Source organism: Trichosurus vulpecula, chromosome 3 (genome assembly GCF_011100635.1).
Source record: "Trichosurus vulpecula isolate mTriVul1 chromosome 3, mTriVul1.pri, whole genome shotgun sequence".
NCBI lineage: Eukaryota > Metazoa > Chordata > Mammalia > Diprotodontia > Phalangeridae > Trichosurus > Trichosurus vulpecula.
In genome coordinates this window covers 188,117,049-188,142,818 of record NC_050575.1, presented here as the reverse complement: position 1 = coordinate 188,142,818, position 25,770 = coordinate 188,117,049, and the positions used below count along the sequence as shown (strand labels likewise).

The 25,770-nt window shown below is 39.3% G+C and overlaps 1 long non-coding RNA gene across 2 annotated transcripts; it reads right to left on the bottom strand.

Annotated features, from left to right (window-relative positions):
• Positions 1-666: 666 nt before the first annotated feature.
• On the bottom strand, positions 667-24,293 carry LOC118841265. 2 transcript variants are annotated; one of them, XR_005009845.1, is made up of 3 exons: positions 23,900-24,293; positions 21,228-21,323; positions 667-1,328 (listed from the first exon to the last, which is right to left on the bottom strand). It is a non-coding gene; the product is annotated as an uncharacterized LOC118841265 (long non-coding RNA). The 2 variants fall into 2 exon arrangements; XR_005009846.1 differs by lacking the exon at positions 667-1,328 and adding an exon at positions 14,993-16,001.
• Between the last annotated feature and the right edge of the window lie 1,477 nt (positions 24,294-25,770).

The following is a 25,770-nucleotide window of genomic DNA, read 5'->3' as shown; positions in this document are numbered from 1 at the left end:
TTCTTTCCTTTCACACTCTTCTTAACTCTCTACAGTCTGTCTTCTAACCTTATCATTAAACTGAAACTGTTCTCAACAAAGTTACCAGTGATCTCTTAATTGCCAAATCTAATCAGTCCTCATCCTTCTTGTTTTCTCTGCGGTCTTTGACATTGCTGAGGATCCTCTTCTCCTTGATATTCTCTTCTTTCTAGGTCTCTGTGACACTACTCTAGCCTGGCTTTCCTCCTCCCTGTCTGAGCAATTCTTCCTTATCTCTTTCACTGGATTTTTGTAGGTGTCTCACAGGACTTTGTCTTTAATGCTTTTCTCTTCTTCCTCTATAGTTTTTCACTTGCTGATCTCATTGGCTCTCATGGATTCACTGATCATGTTTAAGCTAATGATTCTCAGACTTAGTTAGCCAGCCCGAACCTCTCTCCTCACCTGTAGACTCATACTTCCAACTGCCTATTAGCATTCTCAAATGTTTAGTTGCTGTGCAGTCATTTTCAGATGTGTCCCATGCTTCATGACCCCATTTGGGATTTTCTTGGCAAAGATACTGGAGTGGTTTGCCATTTCCTTCTCCAGCTCATTTTACAGATGAGGAAACTGAGGCAAACAGGTTAAATTAACTTGCCCAGGGTCATAGCTAGTAAGTGTCTAAGTCTGATGAGTTTTCCTGACTCCAGGACCTGTACTTTATCTACTGTTCCACCTAAGATGTCAGTAGACATCTTAAAGTCAACATGTCCAAAACTGAACTTGTTATTTTCTCCCCTAAAACCTTCCCTCCTCCTAACTTCCATATTACTATAGAGGGCAATACTATCCCACCCAGACTCTCAGACTCACAACCTAGGTGTCATCCTTTCTCTGTCTCTATCTCTGCCTCTCTATTTTTCTCTCACACTTCTTATGGTCCTGTAATTGAGCTACCTAGTCCAGTGAGTGAGGGTAAATTGATCTTTGATGAATATCATCATCCCAATTCAAGATGAGAACAAAAATGTCCAGAATTCTTACCTTTTCTCCTCCTCACCCTGTCTCCAGCTTCTCTGCCTTTTCCAATTCCTCGCAGCTACAAGACCCACTCATAACTGTATGTATTTACTTTATGGTGGGCGTTCTTTCTTTTCTCGAGATACTCAAATGGAAAATGAAAGAGATGAAGCAAATATCCCAGCAATGGATATCAACTGTCATTAAATTTTGGATGAGAAGCGAGTCCTGCAGGGTTAGCTTGGGTGACCATTTTCAAGAGCTGATTCATATACACGTGAAGTGCACAGATTCCATGTCCCAAGTTATTCTTCCAGGACAGCAGGTTTATTTTGTAAGTTGACCTAAAAAAGAAAAATTGTTACTAATCACTTGTGGACTTCTGCTTTTCCCACCTGTCTATTTTCACGAAGTTTCTAACTGAAGTTCTTAGGAACAGCATCTTCACTTCCATATAAAATAGCCATCTTTAACAAGTAATTTTCTTATTTTTAAAAATAAATTTATTTTTAGTTTTCAATATTCACTTCCATAAAATGATGAGATCCAAATTTTCTCCCCATTTCTCCCCTCCTCCCACCCCATGACAGGTGTGTAATATGTAAAGAAGAATTAGAACCAATGGGAGAAGTCACAAGAAAGAAGAAACAAAAAGCAGAGAGAGAGAGAGAAAGAGCAAATAATATACTTTGATCTGCATTCAGACTCCATAGTTCTTTTTCTGGATGTGGACAGCATTTTCCATCATGAATCTTTTGGAGTTGCATTGCTAAGAAGAACAAGTAATTTTCAAAATGAGGATTACGGAACTGATTTCTGTGGTGACATAGGGCTTCTAAGACATGGGAGCAAAGAGGGAGTTTTAAAGTGTATGAATCACCAGGGGGAAGGTGAGAGTAGCAACAGCTATTAGAGATGTCAGCCTTTGAAATGAGTATCACAGCTAGTTCTTAGACTCACTAGTGAAGCTACCCAAGGCTAAATAATGAGTGGAGAATAACCCCCCTCTCCCTCTCTCACCTGCCCAGCCCCCATAAGATTCACAGGATATACTGAAAGAGAATATGGGTGAGTGGGATAAGATTGATGAGGGCTCATCCCAGCCCTGGTACATACTCTCCATGCATCTCAGAGGGGATCTGGGAGTAATTTGATTGAGGCTAGTGTTAGCTTCCTTCTAGACTAATAGAATAGATGGAGTCATTATAGACTTCACAGTTGAAAGGCTCTTCATAGATCCTTTGGTCCTACCTCCTGTCTTCCTTCCTTGCCAGAATTATGTTACCTCTGCCACCCCTCACTCTGTACCCTAGTCAAATTGGATTTACTTTCTCCCATCTGAACCCATCCTGAGCTTTCCTCCTTCAATGCTTTTTCTCAAACATTTTCCTGTGTCTGGAATGCCTTCCCCTGCTTTTGTTGCTTATTTAATTTCTATCCATTCTTTAAAATTCAACCCAAATGTTACCTATTTCATGAAGGATATAGATAGAGTAATTTTATTGGTATAAAAAAATTCCTTGATGAAGAAACTTCTTCTACCAATACAGGACAGTCCCTTTCTTCACAAATGATAGTTTAGAAGTTAAATTGTCTTGTCCTTTAGAGTAACACAAGTATCTGTCAGAAGTAGGACTTGAAGCTAGGTTTTCCATGCCATTTTTCTATCCATAATGTTCTTTGTCCTTTTGCAGCTCCTTCCTTTGTACTTCACTAATCCTTCCCAAGAAGAGGAGAAAGGAGTTCTTACTAAGGTTCAGGTCTTGCTTCTGACAGACACATTCTAATTTGTCATCATGGGCAAATCACTTAACCTCTAAGGGCCCCGAGAACGAACAAACTAACACTCTTTCCCTCTCCCTCACCCCTCTTCTCTTCCACCTTTCCTTTTCCCTTTCCCTTCCTCCCACTCCACTACACTCTAGCTGAATTCTGTGGCACTATTTTATTTCCAGAGGATATGAGTTGATGTGCAGTGTGTCTCATGTGGTTCTGCTGTAGAAATGAAGTCATCATGGTCATCAGAAACATTTATCTAGGACCTACAATGCAAGTTATAATCTGCACAGAGTCCTTGCCTACCTTAAAGAGCCCACTCACCCAATAGACATAATGGCCTTAAATAATAACTCCTGGCATAAGATTAGTGGGCTTTTATATACATGCACATATCAGTCATTGATAGTTGTTATCCCCTAAAATCACAATGGTCTCTCAATCCTCATCCAATATTCAAAAATTAGAAGATAAAATTTCATTTTTATTTCTGTAGATATAGTCATTGAATTTTAGAGAAGGAAGAGACATTAGAAACATTTAATTCAAACCCCAGCACCTACAAGGAGCAGTAGATAGAGTGCCAGTTCTGGAGTTGGGAAGCTTCTTCTTCCTGAGTTCAAATCCAGCCTCAGACACTTATTAGCTATGATCTGGACACAACCCTTTTTGCTTCAGTTTCCTCATCTGTAAAATAAGGTGGAGAAGGAAATGGCAAACCATCCCAAGAAAACCCCAGAAGAGGTCACGAAAAGTTGGACACAATTGAAAAAACCCAACAAAACGACAAAAACAACAATCCAAACCTCAGGGCTCCAAACTTACATCTGCCCAACCTAGGGAGGAGACCCTGTACTCTGGGCCTTACCTCTCTCAGATCACCTGTCAAAATCTATTCTCAGAAGAATAGCATCTAATAAATGAGACTGTGCTAGTGTTACTGATAATAGCATGATATGTCAGTCTTTGCTGGAACACTTGCATCTTACCCTCTGAAATGAAGCTGTACTAATAGAATTTTAAACATTTGGACCCATGTCCAACGTGTACATTGATTAAACATCAGTCATGTGCAGAGCACTATGTTAGATATGAGAGAAAGTGTAAAGTTTACATGTAACATGGATCTTATGGACCTTACAGTAGAGGAACAGGTGGGTAAGATACTTTTGGGTATGGAGCTCATACCACTCTTGTATGTACCCTCTTCTCTCTTCTGACACTTCCATCAACCTGGTGCAGAGTCTTTATATAGTGTTGTGGTTGGTTTCCCTACCTGGAGTCTCTTCTCACTCCAGTGCATCCTCCACTTAGCTGCCAAAGTTATTTTCCTAAAGTGCAGGTCTGACCATGCTATGTCCAATACCCAGTGCCGTCTTACCTCTAAGATCAAATATAAAATCTTCTGTTTGACTGTTAAAGTCATTCACAACTTGACACTTTTCTTATTTCTCCAGCCTTATTATACACTTTACTCCCTCTGTATACTTTACAATCCAGAGCTGCTAGCTTTCTTGTTGTTCCTTGTACATTGCACTCCACCTTCTGAATTCATGACTGCATGGACTGCTCTCTCTGCCTGGAATACTTTTCTCTCACCTCTACCACTTGGTTTCCTTAGCTTCCTTTAAGATTCAACTCAAATTCTATTTTCTGCAGGAGGCCTTTTCTAGTCCCATCCATTGCTAATGCCTTCACTCTGAGATTACCTCCTATTTACTATGTATATACAATGTATCATACATAGTATGCATATGTATATACACAGTGTGTATGTATACAATTATTTGCACGCTGCTTCCCCCATTACAATATAAACTACTTGAGGACAGGGACCATGTTTTTGCCTTTTTTTTTGTATCTTTGGAGCATTGTACCTGCCATATAGTAAGTACTTCATAAATGCTTTTTGACTGACTTTGATCATGTATAAGATCAGTCCTCCAGATCACATTAGACTTGAATCTGAGAATGCTGAGGTCTCCTAAGAGAGGCTTAGGGAGCTCTTATCAGAGCTGGGCATATTAAGTACAGAATTGGTGGGTGTGGTAAAAAGTTGTTTAAACATAATTTACTCCCACAAGTCCTGTGATGCTCTGGTAGGTCAGTTACTTTCACATAGTAAGGTAATCTTGTTGCTATGGATACACCCATCTAGACATTAAAGTGCAAGAGGAGAAACCCAGTGTTTCCTTGACAACTGGTCTAAAAAATCTGTTAAAGCAAAAGAAAAAATGAGGGGGAAAAGATCAGTTTTAAAAAAAATCCCTCAAAAACCAACTTGCCCCTGGAGTCATCTGGAGACCAGAGTCTGGTATTGCATGGATTGAGAGCTATTGTCACTCCACACAGGCTACTTCTTATGAAGGAAAGCTCCCCATGTAAGGTGATAATAATACAGCTGAGAATAATCATTAGAGGGTACTTATTATGTTTTTCTTTCAAGAACTTTCAGAGCTACTTCATGTTATCATATCACCTGTAGAACCACAGAAAGTCAGAGCTGGAAGGATCCTTAGAGATAATCTTGGTCTCCATTTTACAGATGGGGACACTGAGGCCTGCAGAAGGAAAGTGAGTTGCAAACTTGTGTGTGATTAGTGGTAAAGTTTGGATGAAAACCCAGGTTTTTGAACTCTCAGTCCAAGACTCTTTCCTATGTACCATAATGCTTTCATTATTCATTATCATAAATGGCATTTGTGAAGGATTGACATAGAGTCAGGTAAACTTTACTGCACTCATCAACTTAGAATACAGTTTAAGGGAAGAGCAGTTTCCTTAGTTAGAGTTTATATGGCACCTCATACTTTGCATCAATGAAATCACGATCTTTGATTTTATGTTTTATCTGACCCTGTTGACCACATGCTTCTTCTCAATGTTTATTAAGTGGAATTGAATATTGTCCTTTCCCATCGTTTAAAAAATCCTCCATTTGACTCCATCATCCCTTCAAGTTATCATACTCCATCTCTTTTCCCACAAAACTCCTGGCTATCTATGCCCATTACCTCCTGCTTTCCTCTCATCTACTTCTTATCCCCTTAAACCTGGGTCTACAACCTCATCGCTCAACTTAAACTGTGCTCTCCCAAGTGGCCAAGGATCTTTGAATGGACAAATTCAATGATTTCCTCAATCTTCATCCTTCTTGACCCCTCTGCGATATTGAGCACTGTTGATCACACTTTTCTGGATAGCCTTTCCTGTCTGGGTTTTAATGACCCTGTGGTTTCTCTTCCACTTGTCTAGCTGCTCCTTCTCAGTCCTTTTTCCTGTGTCATGATCTATGTCCCATGCCTTAACTGTAGGGATGTCTCATAGCTCTGTCCTAGGCTCTCTTCTCTTTGATCTTTGCATCCTCCCCTTTAGTGATCTCATCAGTGCCCATAGATTCACTTGTCATCTCTATGCATGTAAATCATACTCAACACACAGATATAGATATACATATGTATATAACTCTATATAGGCTTTTGGACATATGTATATGAATATTTCTCTATATCTATATCATCTATAAATATATCATCTCTATCTCTATCTCCCTATCATCTCTGTTTCCGTCTGTCCAGTCCTAGGAACTCTACCTGCCTAATGGACATTTCTAACTGGCATATCCCCTCTTATCATGTCTGAAACATTGCCTGTTCTTCTTCTCTGAATAAGAATGTATGCTCCCCATGTGGATTATGTATGTCCATAAATGTGGCTTATGAGGGGGAATGGAGAGATATCCCTGGATTCTTGCCCACCCCATTCTCATCGTTCTTCTCGCCAGTTAGGAGAGTCTTTTGCAGAATGCTCTAGGCTTGAATCCTGAGTTACTCCTGCAAGCCTACACCTGTTCCCCACTTCCTTATGGTCCAGGGCACCATTGTCATTTCAGTCACATAGGTTTGCAATCTCAAAATCCTCCTGAATTCTTCATTCTCCCTCACCCCCATATCTAATCAAGTCTTGCTGATTTTACCTCTCTCTGCATCTCTCGATTCCATCCCCATCTGTCTGTTCACACAGCTACAACCCTAGTGGGGGCCCTCATCACTTCTCACAAGAATTATTGCAATAGCTTTATAATTAGTCTCCTTGCCTCAGTCTTTCCTCTGCAAGCCATCCACCATAAAGCAACAGTCTTAAAACACAGGTCTGACTATGTCACTCTACAACTCAGAAGCCTCTAGGATAAAATACTAATGCTTCTATTAATAATTCTAAACCCTTTATGACAGGATTCTAATGTAACTTTATAGGCTTGTTAGACATCCTTCCCCTATAAGAACTCTGTTGTATGTCTAAATGGCTTACTTCCTGTTGCTTATACACAGTATTCCATCCTTCTTTCCAGAGGCTGTCTCTCTCATGCCAGCGTACTCTTCCTTCTCACATCCACCTATTAGGATCATTAATTCCTCATGTCCCAAACTGCTAGTACTTCCACTCCCCTGAAAGTATTTTGTATCTCCTTTGTATGCATTTTGTATTTACTTATATGTGTTCATATCATCTCCCCTGTTGGAATGTAAGCTCCTTGAGGACAAGAATTGTTTCTTTTTTTGTCCTAACACATAGTTGGCAGTTTAACAAATTCTTGTCGATTGACCGAAGGTATTTATCAAGTTATTTGTACCCTTAAAACACTATAAAATATAAGCTTATCATTTTCATTATCATTTGATCTTCAAGTGAGATATTTTAGAGAAAGGTTAAATAAGTTTCCCATAGTCACAAGAAAGTGAATGAGCATGAGATATAGAATCTTCCTAACTTGTGGCTCTTAGCAATCCAACACTGTTTCCCCAAGAATAGCATATACCTAGACAGCATCCATTTGTGTGGTTTAAGAAATGTTTGGTCAGAAGCAAGGGAAAAAGTTTCATTTATTTGTCTTGTGTGTAAATAAACATCTTTGCACTGATACTGATATACTGTATACTAAGCAACATCAGGGCAAATGCCAATATGCTTATTCAAAAACTTGTTTGAAACTTGAAAACTTTGTCTGAAAAAAAAATCTCCAACTAAAAGCTTTTTGTAAAAAAAATAAAATTTAGGTGATGCCTTTTCCCACCCCATCATAGTCATTTCTGATTCACTCCAACTCAAATAAGCATTCACTTGGAACAAATTAAAATAGACAAGTAAAACCTGATGTGGAGACAGCTAGGTGGCTCAGTGGATAGAGTTCTGGGCCTGGAATCAGGAAGACTCATCTTCTTGAGTTCAGATCTGTCCTTAGACATTTACTGGCTGTGTGACCCTGAGCAAGTCACTTAACCTTGTTTGCCTCAGTTTCCTCATCTGTAAAATGACCTAGAGAAGGAAATGGCAAACCACTCCAAGGTCTTTGCGAAGAAAACCCCAAATAAGCTCACAGAGAGTTGGACTCCATTGAACAACAACAAAATCCACATCTGACAGTGTCTGCTATAGTCTGTGCCTGTAGTTCACCTTTCTAGCGGGAGAGGCATCCTCATCTTTTCTTCAAGACCAAGATCGGTCATCACAATTATTAAATGTTTAATTTCTGTTTGTTTATATTATTTTAGTCATTCTATATGTTGTTATTCTGGTTCCGCTTACCTCATTTTTATCAGTTCTCACAAGTCTTCCTACATTTCTCTTAATTCCTAATAGTTATTGTTTCTTAAAATGTGACAATATTCTATTACATCCATATCTATTTCAGCCATTCTCCAGTTACCATTTATTAATCATTTACTATGTGCCAGACATTGGGTTAAGCACCAAGATTCAAATATAAGAAAAGCTAATGTGTCTCTGCACTTAGAAATCTACATTCTAGTAGGGGAAGACAACCCTAAAAGGGAGCTGGGAAGGGCAAGAGGAGGTATGGCAGCATGGTTTGGAGATGGTAGCCTAGAAGTGAAGTGGAGGCCTGGTTCTGGACATTTGATAGACGTTCACTTTGGCTTTTTGCTACCATAAAAAGTGTTGCTAAGAATGTTTTGGTGTACACGGGTCCTTTATTTCTCTTTTACCTACTTAGAAGCATACCAACACTATATTCCTCCATTTGTCTTCTAGGTGCTCATTTAACATAGTGAGAACTGTGGTTCTAGAGTAAATATTGTACTGTCATTCAGTCTTGTCCAGCACTCTGTGTGATCTCATAGACTTTGTCTATTGGATTTTTTTGGTAAAGGTACTGGAGTGGTTTGCCATTTCCTTCTATAGTGTGTCCCATTTTACAGATGAGGAACTGAGGCAAATAAGGGTTAAGTGACTTTCCCAGGGTCACACAGCTAGTAAGTGTCTGAGGCTGGACTTGAATTCAGATCTTCCTGACTCCAGGCCCAGTGCTCTATTTCCACTGAATCACCTAGTTGACCAGGGTTCAAATTCCACCTCTGATGCTTGTTACTTGTGTGGCCTCAGGCAAATTATTCAATCTCCCTGGGCCTTAATATCCTCACTGCAAAATAAGGTCATCAGACTAGATGACTTGTGAAGTCTTTTCCAGCTATAGATCTATGACACTCTTTCTTTTGCCATTTTTTTTTTGCCAGTATTCTGAGTGAAATAACACCTCAGAGTTGTTTTAATTTTCATTTATTTTATTATTAGTAATGTGGATATGGTTTTTGATCTCTTATAATTCTTTTTATAAAAACTGTTCATATCCTTTGACCACTTATGTACTGGGGAAATGGATGTTGGTCTTATTTATTTATGTTATTTTCCTACATAGAGTATGTTGGACATCAGATTTGTATTAGAGGTATCAATTAGGAAGTTTTTTTGTGTGTGTGTTTTTAAAAATTAATTTATTTTTAGTTTTCAACATTCACTTCCACAAGATTTTGCGTTCCAAATTTTCTCTCCATCTCTCCCCTCCCCAAGATGGCATACATTCTGATTACCCCTTCCCCCAATCTGCCCAGAGTCACACACTTAGTGTCTGAAACAAGATTCAAACTAGTGACTTCCTAAATCCAAGTCCAATACTATACACTATGTCTGTCACCTCCCCCCCTTCTCTTATGCCCTTCCCTTTTATTTTCCTGTAGGGCAAGATAGATTTCTATACCCCATTGCCTGTATACAAATAGGAACTTTTTATAGGAAGCTTTTTCAAACCTCTTTGGTATTGTAAAGTCTGTGCTTACTTATGAGCCATCTCCAACAATGCATCTGCATGGTGCTGAGAATTCCACTAAGTGATATCTAGTGGGCACCTCACTGAAAATCTGCAGGGTGTGTGTGATGCCCTTGCTATTGGCCAGGAAGGGTGAACTTGGTACTTGGCAAAGGTTTAAAGAAGGGCTGAGCTTTCTGCCATAAACAACTCCCAATTCAAAAAACACCAAAGATGAGGCAGAGATTAAGGGAGTGGTGAATGAATCACCAACAAGATAAGTATAGTCAGCAGCAATGAGTTACCACTAATTACTGGGAGGTTGATGGAGTTACCCTAACAAATAGCTTGTGGGCATGAAACCTGCTTTTATATGTAGCAGAGGGACAGATGGAGGCTACATTATGTACAGAGAGCTTGGGTCTAGAGATTTATATGAAGGCCATATTTTTGTATCTGGAGGATATTATCTGATACTATGTTAAGAAGCTTTGGGAAATTTCTTAAGTGGGACCAGTGTCAAGAATGCTAAATCATTGACTTCTAAAGATTTAGTCTGGGCATAAAGGTCAGAAACAAAAGAAATCTAGCTTTTTATCAAGAGAGATGCCGGTACTGAAGGTCAGTGACACTGGTTCCTGTTTAGGAGGCGACCTGTAACCTTCAGAATTCGGTGCCCCCAGGCAGAACAATGACTGAGTAGTCTACTTTAATGACTACCTCAAGGAACCTTCCAAATGGTTGGGAAGAATACACTTTTCTCTGAAAGGTTGACCAAAGGAAACTAAAACTTCAGTGAAGCTCTGTGTTTTCTAGGGCTGTCTCTAAAACAAAGGCTTCTAGACATAGAGCCAGAAGGGACCTTTGAGACCAGCCTCCTCATTTTACAGATGAGGAAAATGAACCTCACAGCAGTTAAGTGGTATGTCTAGGGTCACACAGTCTGAGGAAGATTTGTACTCACATCTTCCAGACTCTAAGTCCGGTTCCCTATCCACTACAGCCTTCTGACCAACATCACACAAAGAATAAAGGTGAGAGATGGAATTTAATCCAGATCTTTTTGATTCTTTATCCATCACTCTAGCCACTAAAAATGGACATTGGATTGGCTTCAGAGACTCTCTTCCCATTTGTATAGAGCTGGCTAGAAAGTGCACTTGGGGGCACACTATACTTTTGAATGAAATCATAGCTTATTTTGTACCTTGGCACTCCCTGCAGATTCTACAGAAGGCTCTTTCTCTGTCCCTGCCTCACCATCTGTTTCAGTAACCGCCATCCAAGCTCCAAGAGAATTTAGCCTCCAATACCATTTTTAAGAGGAACTCCTACTTTCTTATGCACAAGGCTATACAGATTTATGCACTCTCCTAAGGAATCTTTTGGATTAGAACAAGTGACAGTGAAGTAACAGACAGCCTGTTAACCTCATCTTCTCCCAATTCACTTTGTATTTGGGCTGTCTAGTATAAGAGCCAATATTTACAGAGCCCTTTAAGGTTCTCAAAGCATTTTAAACATATCATTATGTCATTTGATCCTCACAGCTATTATGATATTCATTACAGATGAGGAGACTGAGAAAGGTCAAGTGATTTGCCCAGGGTCACACACTTAGTGTCAGAAACAAGATTCAAACTCATGACTCCTGAAATCCAAGTCCAATACTATACACTATACCACCTCCCTGATGCATTTCAGTGGAATTGATGATACAGAACCCAAGTGAAGAACACTCTCTGTATTTGTACTTGTGCTCCATTCTCACTTGCTCCACTGAACTAGCCCGGCTGGAATTAGCTATATAATTTCTGAGAGTCCAGCCTGCTCCAGTTTTGAGGTGGCCTTCTGTAAGCGTAAGCAATGTGGATTTTTGTTAGTACTTTTTGGAGTGGTTTTCCAGTTCTATGGTTCAAAACATCTCCGCCAGACGGGTGTAGATTGTAGGGACCAGGTGGTACCTGCTTAGATTGTAAAGGTCAGGACTCTGGGGGGAGGGGGGGGGGTGGAGTGTAAATATAAAGCAGGTGGGCACTGGTGGGGAACCTTTAGGGTTGAAATGCACAAGCTAGGATGCTGTGTGTGCCTTGATTGGCCCCCATCAAGGCTTGCGGGGAATCTGTGTTTGCTTCAACTGGCCCCCATTGAAGTTTGAGGGGATTTAGGGGAATGCACAAGTTGTGCCTATCTCCATCGAGACATAGGAGAAGTTGCTCCCCCCCACCCCTTCTCACCAGCCCCTGCAAGAAGAGTGATTAGGGAATGCTGTAGGAGTTGGTGCTCAGCAACCTTTGTGAGAAGGTTAGATAGAATAAAGTCTGCCTTGTTTAATTGTTAACCCCTTAGAAGCCCTTTATAAAAGCAGATTAAAGAACCTGTGGTAGCAGGCCATCCTGGGTGTGCTGGGGTGCTTGCTAATATACCTTCCTAATAACTGAGGAACTACTTAGTGACTAGCTTAGGAGAAGAAAGAATCTGAGAAAATCTCTTATAAAGTGTCAAGGAGTTATCAGTTAGTTTCTATATTATCAACCAACTTCTTATTAATTCACCTTTGGAAATGGCATTGCGTAGTGAAAGACCGATTTTCTGGAAAACTGCAAATTCAGGCAAACCTCATCAACTCAGATTCCTCTACTTTGGAACTTGTGATAACAGATAGGGATCATGAGATTTAAGATTGGGAAGGATCTTAAAGGTTGTTTAATCAAAGTTGCTCATTTTCAGTAGGAGGAAACTGAAGCTAAAGAGAGAAGATGGCTTGCTCAAAGACATGCAAGTATTGTTACAGACAGGAATTCAACTAAGTCTTCTGAATCCAAAGCTAGTGTGTTTCTCACTACTCCATGTTGCCTTTCTAAAGTCAGGCTGAAACTTATCCCTGAACCATGGATAAAGCTGAGGTTTTCTAGAGTACAAACAAGAAGAGAACAATTTTTAAAAAGAATTCATTTTTAATTTTCATCATTCACTTCCATAAGATTTTGAGCTCTAAATTTTCCCCCCTTCCCCCGCCCCAAGATGGTGTGCAATCTGATACAGGCTCTACTTATACATTCATATTAAACATATTTTCACATTAGTCATTATTTAAAAAAGAATTAGAACTAATGGGAGGAACCATGAGAAAGAAGGGACAAAATAAAACAACAAAAGAAAAGGAGAGTAAATAGTATGCTTCCATCTACATTCAGACTCCAGAGTTCATTTTCTGGACATAGATAGCATTTTCCATCATGAGTGTTTTGGGGTTGCCTTAGATCCTTGCTTTGCTGAGAAGAGCTAAGTCTATCAAAGTCATCATACAATGTGGCCATTACTGTGTACAGTGTTCTCCTGCTTCTGCTCGTTTCACTCTGCATCAGTTCATATAAGTCTTTCCAGGTTTTTTCTGAAGTCTACCTGCTCGTCATTCTTATAGCACAACAGTATTCCATTACATTTATATACCACAACTTGTTCAGCCATTGCCCAACTGATGGATATCACCTCAGTTTCCAATTCTTTGCCACCACAAAAAGAGGTGCTATAAATATTTTTGTACGTGGGGGCCTTTTCCTGCTTTTATGATCTCTATAGGATATAGACCTAGAAGTGGTATTGCTGGGTCAAAGGGTATTCAAAGTTTTATAGCCCTTTGGGCATAGTTCCAAATTGCTCCCCAGAATGGTTGGATCAGTTCACAGCTCCATCAACAATGCATTGGTGTTCCACTTTTCTCACATCTTATCCAACATTTATCATTTTCCTGTTTTGTCATGTCGGCCATTCTGATAGGTGTGATGTGGTGCCTCAGAGTTGTTTTGATTTGCATTTCTCTAACCAATAGTGATTTAAAGCATTTTTTCATGACTATAGCTAGCTTTAATTTCTTCCTCTAAAAACTGCCTGTTCATATTCTTTCATCATTAACTGGGGAATGAATCTCATTCTTACAAATTTGACCCAGTTCTCTATATATTTTAGAAATGAGGCCTTTATCAGAGACACTGGCTGTAAAAATTGTTTCCCAGCTTTCTTCTTGCCTCCTAATCTTGGTTGCGTTGACTTTGTGTAAAAACTTTTCAATTTAATGTAATCAAAATTATCCATTTTGCTTTTCATAATATTCTCTATCTCCTATTTGGTCATCAATTCTTCCCTTCTCCATAGATCTGACAGGTAAACTATTTCTTGATTTCGTAGTTTGCTTATAGTATCAGTCTTTATATCTAAATCATTATCCATTTTGACTTTATCTTGGTATAGGGTATAAGATGTTGGTCTATGCCTAGTTACTGCCATTCTATTTTCCAGTTTTCCCAGCAGTTTTTGTTAAATAGTGAGTTCTTATCCCACAGTATGGAGTCTTTGGATTTATTAAATAGTAGATTACTATTGTCATTGACTACTATGTCTTGAATACCTAACCTATTCCACCTATTCATTGTAACCCATTGAAGATGGTCCACTAAGGTGGGGAGGGATTTTTATTTGCATTTGTTGAAGGAATGTGCATATCAATGAAGTCAGTTTTTGAATATTCAAGCATACTCTAAATCTACATTTTTCCTAATTTTCCTGTTTAAGGAGGAAATGTAGTGCAGTGGATAAAGTGTTGGATTTGGAATCATGAAGACCTAGGTTCAAATCCTGCCTGAAACTTACTATGTGACCTTAGGCAAATTACATTCTCTATTAGCCTCAGTTTCTTCAACTGTAACCCAAAGATAATAATAAATGCAGTGCCTGTCTTAGGGGAATAATTTCGTAAGGGAATAAGTTGTAAACAGTTGTAAGTTAAAATGAGATAAAATATGTAAAGCTCTTTCCAAACTTTAACGTTCTGTATACATCAATTAATTTTATTGTTAATTCAGAATGACCTCCTTCCTAACTATGTCAGTTTGGGTTTATTTGAATGTGTCATACTTACAAATCAATAAGGAAGTACTTATTAAATCCCCACTGTGTATACAGCTCTGTGTTGAGTGTTTCCTGGAAGATAAGAGATAGTTCCTTGAACCAAAGAAGCTCAGAGTTTATCTGGAGAGATAAGACTAATGTAGTGTGTGTGTGTATGTGCATGTTTGTGTGTGGGCTTATACTAACATATGGAACAAAATGAATAAGGTAACATTTTACATGTCAGATCAAGTCAAAACAAATCAACAAATGTTTATTAAGTGCCTACCACGTGCCAGAAACAGTGTTAAGCCCTGGAGGTAAAAAGGAAGGCAACTACAGTCCCTGCCCTCAAGATGCTCACTTTGTCATGGAGGAGGCAGCATACAAATAACTGTGTAAATACAGTATATACAGGGATCTCAGACGGAAGGCACAGACTATAGATGAGACTGGGAAAAGAGATATGGGATGATAGCTCTCAGGGATGTTTGGATTAAGAGAAGTTTTTTTTTTTTATAAGGATGAGGAGTAGACACAAGCATGATTTTAGGCAGCGTGGAAGAAACCAGTAGATAGGGAGAGATTGAAGATGACTAAGAGGAAGGGGATGACAAAAGAGGTATTCTCTAACCATATGTAAGCAAAAACAAGGTAGTGTGATAACATTTCTAAGTTTGAGAGGTATTCAAAGTAGAGCGAAGGCAGAGAAAACTTTCAAGAGCCCTAAGTCACATGTCTCAAGTCAATAGCCCTCCTATTCTTTCCTCTTTCTGTTTTACAACTGAAATAATCTCAGAACTTGGAAGATGTGTCAGTCTGTTGGGTGTAGAACATTTCCTTTTGTTTACATTTCATTCTGAACATCTTTTTAAAAAATTAATTAATTGTTTTTAGTTTTTAACATTCACTTCCATATGATTTTGAGTTTTAAATTTTCTCCCTTCCTTCTCCTCCTTTCTCCCCAAGATGGTATGTTATTCTGAACTTCTGTCAATCATCCTGGAATCCATATCTTGAGCAATCAAATAGTTCTTTGGTTCCTGCTCTTTTAATCCCAGACATTGTTATGGGATTTGCCAGAAAATTAGGTTTGGGGCGTTTCCCATGTTCTGTGCCGGGACCATTAAGACCCACCAGACGTGATGTTTTCACTCTTTCAGGTGCTTGAAGGAGAATTTTTCTGATCTCACCGATGGCTGTTCTTACTGAGCTTGACAGTGTCATCAAAATCCACAGGGAGCAAGTTGACCTGGATTTTAGTAGAGATGTGAGTAATACTATACTTTGCTGAATTCTTATAATATGATTCATTTGTTAACTGTGAATATAGATGAACCCATAACATTAGAGTTTTTTTTCCTAGACAGCTCATTTCTATACCATTTTTACAGTTGATAAAGAGCTTTTCTTCATACCATAACATAGCATGAGTATGATTCTCCTTATTTTACAGAGAAGAAATTGAGACCAAGAGAAGGTAAATGACCTGTCCAAGGATACACAGCTGGTAAGTAGTAGAATCAGGACTTGAACCCAGGTTTTCTGACTTTTAAGTCCAGTAAGAGGTGGCATGGCATGGTAGGAGACAGTGGAAGGAATGAGAAGATAGGTGTATTTGAAATCAGAGGATCTAGTTTTGAATATCAACTCTGCCATTGACTTACTTTGTAAACTTACTTTGCCTTAATGGGCCTCAGTTTCTCCAGTTTTAAAATAGGGAAGGGTTAGACTCCAGGGTTTCGTAAACTTTTTCCACTCTCAACCCTTTCAGCAATCCTTTCTGACTCTCCAACTTATGATTAAAATAAAACTTTACCACAACTTCCTTTAATTACTGACCTGACACTGCACTGCTGGGAATTTAAGTGACAGTGTTACTTCTGACTTGCCTCTGGCATCCCACGGCTAGTTTTCCAGGTAATGATTCAAAGACGTGGAGGGTTAACCTTAAACTCTTTGCCTCTCTTCCTCTTTAATTATTTAAATATTTCTTTATTTTAAATATTTCCCAAAGTTAGTTAGGGGTGGAAGGGAATTTATAGTTTATGGTCCCTTCTACCTAAATAAGGGGCAGCTAAGTGGCTCAGTAGATAAGAATTTGAGGGCCTGCAGTCAGGAAGACTCATCTCCATGAGTTCAAATCTGGCCTCAGACACTTAATGGCTGTGTGATCCTGGGCAAAATTCCTTAACCCTGTTTGCCTCAGTTTCTTCATCTGTAAAATGAGCTGGAGAAGGAAATGGCAAGCTACTTTGGTATCTTTGCCAAGAAAACCTGAAATGGAGTCACAGAGTTAAACACAACTGAAAAATGACTGAAGAAAAACTAACAGACCTCGATGAAATGTGAGCTGCAAAACTGATTAGGGATTTGAACTGATTGCCTCCTACCTGGGGTTCACGTCTGTTCGTTCTATTCCCCCTTTTGACTCTCATATGCCTTTTAGTTTTTCACCTTTTCTCTATGTTTTTCAGTTTCATATTATTAAATGTTTCGTGTTTCACGTATCTATACCAGGGGCGGGGAACCTTCAGCTTTGAGGCCACATGTGGCCTTCTAGATCCTTACAGCCTTTGAATCCAGTCAAATCTAGAAGGCCACATGTGGCCTCAAGGCCACAGGTTTCCCACCCCTGATCTATCGTATTTCCCCATGTATAAGACGCACCTTAATTTTGGGGCCTGAAATTTGAAAAAAATGTATTACATAAAGTTATTGAATTCAGGTTTTATTCATCTGCCCATAGCTTTCAGGCATCTTTTGGGCAACTCCAGTGTGTGTACGCATGCTTAGTCCATTCCATTTCATGAACCTGAAGCACCAGTTGTGTCCTCCTTTGAAATCAGTACCTTCTTTTTCATCAACAATTCTTCTTGCCTCATGCTGAACCATCTTTGTGGACAATGGAATTCCAATTGCCCTTTGCTCTTCAATCCACATCTTCAATTCTCTCTCTAAATCAGGCCATTTTGCTGACTTGCCTCTCATGGCCGCCTTCTGCCGTGGCACTTTCAGTAGGGTTTCTTCTTCCCATAGCCAGTGTCGGATTGTTTTCTCAGTTGGAGGAGGACCAAACTTACGTTCAGCAGCACGATTTCCATTCCCTTTTGCAAACTGGATCACTTTTAACTTGAATTCAGCACTGTATGAAAATCTTTTCTGAGCCATTTTTGGGCAGAATGTGGCAAAGCATAACCTAATATATTGTTCACAAATGTGAAACAATGAGTGCAAAGACAACAAGTATGAAAAAGCAGGAAATGCAAGTTAAAAAAATCCACAACAATGAGCACAAAAACAAGCATGAAGTGGGAAATGCAAGTAAAAAAAAAATCTACAACCACTGTATAAGATGCACCTAGTTTTTAGATCCCAAATTTTTCGGAAAGGGGTGCACCTTATACATGGGGAAATATGATATTCTCTATCTTGGGCTCTTTGTATAAAATGAAAGATGCTTGTTTTGGGCACATATACTCAAGTTGAAATGTTACAGAGAAAATGAAAAGCACAAGGTAGCTGAATTAGAAAAGGCAAAATTTGAACATTGTAATTCTGGAGGCTTCACGTGTGACAGTTTATCAGAAAACAAAAATCCCTATGTGCCACGGAAAGAGGAATTTTCTGGCATTAATCATATATGCATTTCAGAAAAGTTACATTAAAGAGCCCCTCCTTGCACGCCCTGTGTTTTATACCCTAGGCAGCTGCCTAAATTTACCTTCCTCTTGTCCTAACTCTGTCCTTAGCTCACATCATTACTGTTTTAAAGGATTTATTACTTGGAAACCAGGGATTATCAATTAAAAAGCATTTAAGAATATGCTATATGCCAGGCACAGTGTTAGGTTCTCAGGTTACAAATATATGAAGAATGAAACAATTTCTATTCTCAAGGAGTTTAGATTCCAATAGGAAAAGCAAGTACATATATAAGAAAATAAATAAATACAAATAAACGCAAGATGGCTAGATACAAGGAAGCTGGGTAGGCAGGGTACTAACAGTTGGGGGAAATCAAAACAAGTTTCATGTAGAAGGTGGTCTTTGACTTGCATCTCGAAGGAAGGGAAGGATTTAGTATGGCAGAAGTTAAGAAGGCATGCATTCTAGGAAAGGAGGGCAGCTTAATACAAAGGTATAGAGTGGAATTTATTTTGCATGATTGTATATATTTGTAATGGATTTTGTTTATCTTTTCTTCCTGATATGTGGAGGAGGGGAAAGGAGGAGAGAATTCAAAACTGAAAAATAAAATAAAATTGAATTAAAAATGAAATTGAAAGACAGGACTTTAAAAATATATCATGAGTTAACAATAATAATTATTTTAATATTAATAAATGCATGCAAAAAACAAAGCAACCCCCACTCAAGGTATGAAGAGTGGATGTGGGATGCTATGTAAGAGGAACAGCAAAAAGGCCCACTGGGCTGGATCACAGCATGTGAAATATAATTTTTTAGTTTTGGACTTTTCATCTTGGTCTCCCAGGTAGCACTTACCACAAGGCCTCTCTCACACAGCACGTGCTCAATAAATATAGAATTTATTCATTCATTCAGCAGGAATTTATCAAGTGTCTAGTGTACCACAAGCACTTTGCTAGGTGATGGTCATGCAAAGATAAAATTGAAACAGGTCCTACTCTCAAGGTGCTTATATTCTATTGTGGGAAACAACACAAAATGTACATCTGAGCTTAACCTTAAGAAACCTTTGCTGGTCTTTTTTTGGTGGCCAAGAATTAGAATTAAGGGCATGCCCATCAATTAGGGAATGACTGAACAGGTTGTGGTATATAAATGTAATGGAATATTATTATTCCATAAGAAATGATGAGGAGGTCGACTTCAGAAAAACCTGGAAATACGTGAACTGATTCTGAGTGAAGTGAGCAGAACCAGGAGAACACTGAACACAGTAACAGCAACACTGTGTGATGACTAACTTTGGTAGACTCAGCTCTTCTAAGTAATGCAAAGACCTAATACAACTCCAAAAGACTCATGATGGAAAATGCTATCCACATCCAGAAAAAGAACTATGGAATCTGAATGTAGATGGAAGCATACTATTTGCTCTCTCTTTATCTCTCTTTTTTTGTTCTTTCTTGTGGTTTCTCATACAGGTTGCTTCTTTATGTGACTAATGTGAAAATATGTTTAATATGAATGTATAAGTGGGGCCTATGTCAGATTGGATGCTGTCTTGGGGAGGAGGGAGGAGAGGGAAGGGAAGAAAATTTAGAACTGAAAAATCTTATGGAAGTGAATGTTGAAAACTAAAAATAAATACATTTTTTTAAAAAGAAAAGAAACCTTTGCTGTGCTCAAGGCACTGGGGCACTTGCCCCTACTCTTTCCCCAAGCAAGCTCTCTCATTTCTGGCCCCAGACAAAGGGTCTAGAATAAGTTTAGTCCTGTGGTGGAGCCTGGCCTCTCCTGAGAGGAATTAGGCTCCCTGTTTTTACACTATTTACCTTCTTAAATATCTGCCCGGTGCCCCAGGATTTTGCTTATAGGTCAAGTCTTGGGTTTCCTCAAAAGAGGGGCAGTAAAAGATACTTAATGTACAATATAAATCAGGTATTAGACAGGCATTTTATTCCTACACATGAAAGAAATGCTAAACATAAAAGATAGTACATATTTAAGAGAATAACAAATAGCACTCAGAATAACAAATAATGTAATAATTTACCTTATAATTTCCAGTCTAAACTGCTGAAAAGCTAACACTGAAAACTTAACAGTGCTTAAGGTAGTTTGCAGGACTGATAATTAATAGTTAATATTTATGCAGTGCCAAGTATCTGCCAGGCACTGCGCTAAACACTTTGCAAACATTATCTCATTTCATCCTCAATTCCCATTCTATAGTTGAGGAACCTTAGGTGAACAGAGGTTAAGTGACTTGCCCAAAGTCACACAGCTGGTAACTGTCTGAGGCAGGTTTGGCCTCAGGTCTTTAGGCACCATGCTCTATCCACAGTGCCACCTAGCTTAGGCATTTTACGTTTTACCTCTGCTTAGAATTGTTTAAACCCCTTCCATTTCAAGACTTCTGATAAATGATTAGGCCTGGGCCAGTCCTCTAGTTAGTGACTGTCCTCCCTAAGCTTGCTAGAATCCCCCAGGGCACTCCTCCCTTGCCCCTCCAGCTCCAACACAGGATATCTGAAGCTCTCAAACTCACAGAGTTGCTTCTAATCCTGGAACTATCCATTGGGATACTTGATTTCATTTCATATTCATTCACCTATGATCAGGAAAGAACAAAGGAAGAAGGCCAAACCCAGGCTGGGGTTCATCTAGGCAGGACATGTACTGACAATTGTATGGGGTTCAGAGGTTAGGAGTTAGAGCACCTACCCCAATTTCTGAAAGCAGCTCCTGCATAATTCAGAGCTGAAAAGGAAGACTAAAGGGAGGGGGTGGGCCATCTCCTTTTCTACATCCACGGATTCCTCACCTCTTCTAGCTCCATAGTCGATGACTCCTCCTTCTTTCAAAGTATAAGCTTCTCAGCAGTGAGAATGGCATCTTCACCAAAGCGTCCATGTGGTCACTGGGAAACAGGAATGGCAATGTTGAGCATGTTCCATGCAATGTCCCTTATAGAACAATTCAACTTCACTGCATGAGCAAAATTATAAAATATGTGTGGAATAAATGCAAAGTAAGTAGCAATCAGAGGGCTTGAGGAAGGTCTTGTGGAGGAAGGGAGGCTTGGGCAGATCTTTAGAGTTTGCTAAGGATTCTGAGGCAGAAGTAAGGAGGAAATGCTTTGCAGGCCAGGGGTTGGATAACCTGCTCAAAAGCACCAAGGTGGCAGATTGTCGTTTACGGAGAGTGTTTGGATGGAACCTAGAGTGTGTGAAAGACATCTGTTTTTGTTTTTGAACTAGATCTGTGACTTCATCAGCATAGAGAACTTCCAGCGAAGAAATTCCCTCTACCAACGTAACTTGGAAAGGTAGGCTGACGCCAGATTTTGAAAGGTTTTAAGTGACAGACAGAGGCATTCATATTTTATCCTAAAGGCAATAGAGGGCCACTAGATTTTTTTGAAGAGGTAAGAGACTTGGTCATCTTTATGCTCGAAGATTAGCCTGGTGGCTGTGTGGAGGATGGACTGCAGAGGGGAGATCAATTAGGAGGATATTACAGTAGTCACTATGTGAGAGCTGGTTGCCATACGAATGAATAATGAAAAGAGGGAGATGGATGTGGGAGATACTGTAGAGATGGAATTCCCCAAACTTGGCTATTGAGTGATATGGGATGAGGGAATGTGAAGAATTGAGGATGATTCTAAGGTTACGAAACAGCGTTACTAGAAAGACAGTGATGTACTTCACAGAAATAGGGCAGTAAGGAAAAAGGATGGATTTGGGGGAAAAGAAAATGAGTTCTATTTCTATTTCTATTCCTACTTGTACTCTAGATTTTTTCAGCCTCTAGATATGAATATCTTGCTACAAAGCGAACATTAGATTTTTAGATATTGAGAACAGGAACATTTTTATTTATTTTTAAATTATATTTATAGTGATAGCTTTTATTTCTATATCATCTCCATAACCCCTCCCCCTCTGCCAAAGAGCCCAGAACATTTTAGAGATCATTGAGGGTAAACCATCTTAAAGACTAGGAAATTGAGTCCCTTGGGAGATTGAGTGACTTTTTCAAGGTGACATAGCTGGTTCATGGTAGAGCTGAGAATAGAACTCAAGTATCTAACTCCCAGCTGTGCCTGTTGACAGCAGAAAAGAATCACATATCCCATTTTAGCTCCAAGTCAACTTGAGATATGATTTAGAATAATCGAATTCCAGAGCTAGAAAGGTCTAGGGGATTTAACTCCCTCATTTTACAGAGAAGGAAACTGAGGGTCAGAGAGTGTAAAGGACTTGCCCAAGCTCACACTAGTCCAGTCCTTTTTCTACTAATATCACATTCCTTTGGGTCATTTAATTGCTTGATATTTTTAGCCTTATCTTCTTTTTTAGACCTCAGATATCATGATCAGTTCCTACAAGAGATAATGAAAACACCTAATTACTCTGGTCATTTGGCCAGTCATCAAGCATTTAAGTGGTTACTATGTGTCAGGGGCCTTGATAAATACTGGGAAGAGAAAGACAAAATGAAAGTCTCTACCCTCAAAGAACTTAGATTCTTATGGGAGAGGGTACAGTGATACACTCCCCCACACCCACATATGCATACATACACATATACACGTATGTACACACACATATAGATGTTAACCTTGCTGTGAATATCTATGTGACAGAGACTCCTGATCTTGTTTTAGCTTTAAGAGCTCAGATGGAATGTTGAGAAAAGACAGTGTTGAGAGTTTGAAGTGGCAGCTGAGAAGTGGCTTGAATGACCTCTTCCAATGGATTGAGACAGAAGTTGTGTGTTTTAACTGTGATCCCTGTGGATCTATGAAGAATCTGTGGAGAAGCCAGGATGAAAGCGAGGAGAAACTTCCTGTTGTAACTATTTTAACTATGGTATTATGGAGCAATTTTATAATTATCCCTTGAAAGCATGTTGTTATTTATTATTTTTGTCAATTATTAAGCCAATGATCATTCCTCCAAACTGACCAACCCAGCACAACTGGAAAACATCCTATATTTTCCTTTTTGAGGCAATGTGGCACCATAGAAGAACCTTAGACTAGGAGTCAAAAGATCTTGGTTTGAGTGTTTGCTCCAACACTTAGTAACTGTATGACCTTGGACAAGTCACTGAATTTATACCACTGTATCACCAATCATAGCAGCACACCTGAGGACTGTTGCTATGAATAATTTCAAAGCTCTAATCACATAGTATAATGAATTCTCTATTCAGCAATAAACCAAAGCATTGTTCAATAAAGCATAACATTCGTGGCAACATCCTCAAGCAAAACATATCATCCTATATATATCTTATATCACTGATTGTGTCATGGTACATAGCATATATCATTGCATTCAGTAACATTCCCCCAAATACTTGTTTACATAGTAGGGGGGCTCGGGCTAAGGTCTTCCTTAGCACAACACATCCCTAAGGGGTAGCAGAAAATACCACACCATCCACCCCCTAGGTCATAGTAAGAACAATCTCTTTAATCATTACCAAGCATCCCAGTAAAGTCTTCTTTCATCTTGACTCTAGGTTGACTTCCAAGCCCCGTGGCTCTTCCTCTGTAGGCTGACTGCTCCTGACTCTTGCCTGGATTCACACGTAGGCAGCTCTCTGCTCCTGCACCGGGTCTCAGCTCATGGGGACTGCTCCACTACAAGGTCCTCCTTGACAGCAGGCTCCAGGGGTTCCTGCCTGAAGCTTCTGTCCCTGTGAAAACGAAGCCTAACAGGGCAACAATGCATACTACCAGCAACAGCATCCCAATTCACCCTCAGAGGCCAGCAGCTTTGTGTCAACAGCTCAGTTCAATTTAACAGCTTCTCTTCTCCCTCCGAGGTTTCCTCCCAGCTCGGCGCTCACAGCTCATTCTTTATCTTCGTCTCTTCTCTTCTTAACGCTGGCAGCATTCTCGACACTGGCTCTCTGTCTCCACATCTTCTCTTCAGTGCCCTCTCGATGTCTGCTTCTCTCACACTCTGGGCTCTCCGTATTTACAGTTCTAGCCGGCATCTTATTGGCTAGAACTCAAGTCTCTGATTGGCTAGAATTCATGCATATCTGATTGGCTAGAACTCAATGCACATACAAGTCTCTGATTGGCTAAAACTCATGTACATCTGATTGGCTAGAACTCAACACACATTATTCAATCCAGCAAAAATCCGACTTTGCTTGCTGTTGCAACCACCTATCTTAAAGGGTTGTAAGAAGAAAAATGCTTTGTGATATATAGTGTGACAATGGAAAGAATGCTAGATTTGGATTCAGAGGACCTGGGATAAAATCTCTGTTTTGCCATTTATGGTTTTTATGACCTTGGCTTCAGTTTCCTTCACTGTAAAATGAAGAGTTTGGACTTAATGGTCTTCGAAATCCCTTCAGGCACCAAATTTATGATACTCTGAAGTGCAAACTATTATTTCTTTCAATGTATTTCTTTTTGTTACAGTTATTCTCATACTTGTTTTATCTTCCCTATGCTGTATGATCTTACTCTGGAGGGCACCTCAACACCCTAGTGTTCTAGAATTTGAATTCACAACGTAGCACCAGTGCTCCAAGTGATCCTGGGGGGCCCCAGCCTAGTGAACTGAGACAAAGACTCCATCCTGCTTGTGGATGTGAACTTGGTAGGACCTATCCTCTGCGGAGCTAAATTGATCCTACTTTTTCCAGACACTAAAGTGGTTTCTACTATGTTTTGTGATTTAAAGGGTATTTTCTAGCCCTTTCACCCTCCATTTCAGGGCCAGGTACATAGTATATGCTCAAAAAGCACTTGTTGAAAGAGTGACTGAATAATTTAGAAAAGGTAAAAGTATCTTGCATTTATATACTATTATTTGCCTACTATATATAATATAATCTGTTCTATCTCTGTCTTCCAAACAATCTAAACATTTGATAAACGCAGTCTTAATAGTCTTATAGAAAAAATGGAGAGATATGGGCTAGTAGAGATTATAATTATAGACTTGAAAATGATAAAATACCTGGCTCAAATACCTGGCTCAAGACTTGCTAATGACTTAAGATCTTCCTAGATGGTGGTCTTTAATAGAGCAGGCCTATGCTGTTCAGCATTTTTAATCAATAGCTTGGAAGAAGACATTGCTGGCATGCTTATTTAATTTTGAGATAATACAAAGATAGGAAAGATAGATAATCTGCTGGATAATAGAGATAGGACCCAAAAGATTTCAGCAGGCTGGAATGGTGAGCAGTCTCAAATAAAATGACATTTATTAGAGCTAAAATAAGGTTCTGCCCTGGGTTTAAAAAACAAACCAACCAACCAACCCCACAAGGGTAGAATGGGGAAGACATGATAGATAACAATCTATATACGAATATCCTGGGAG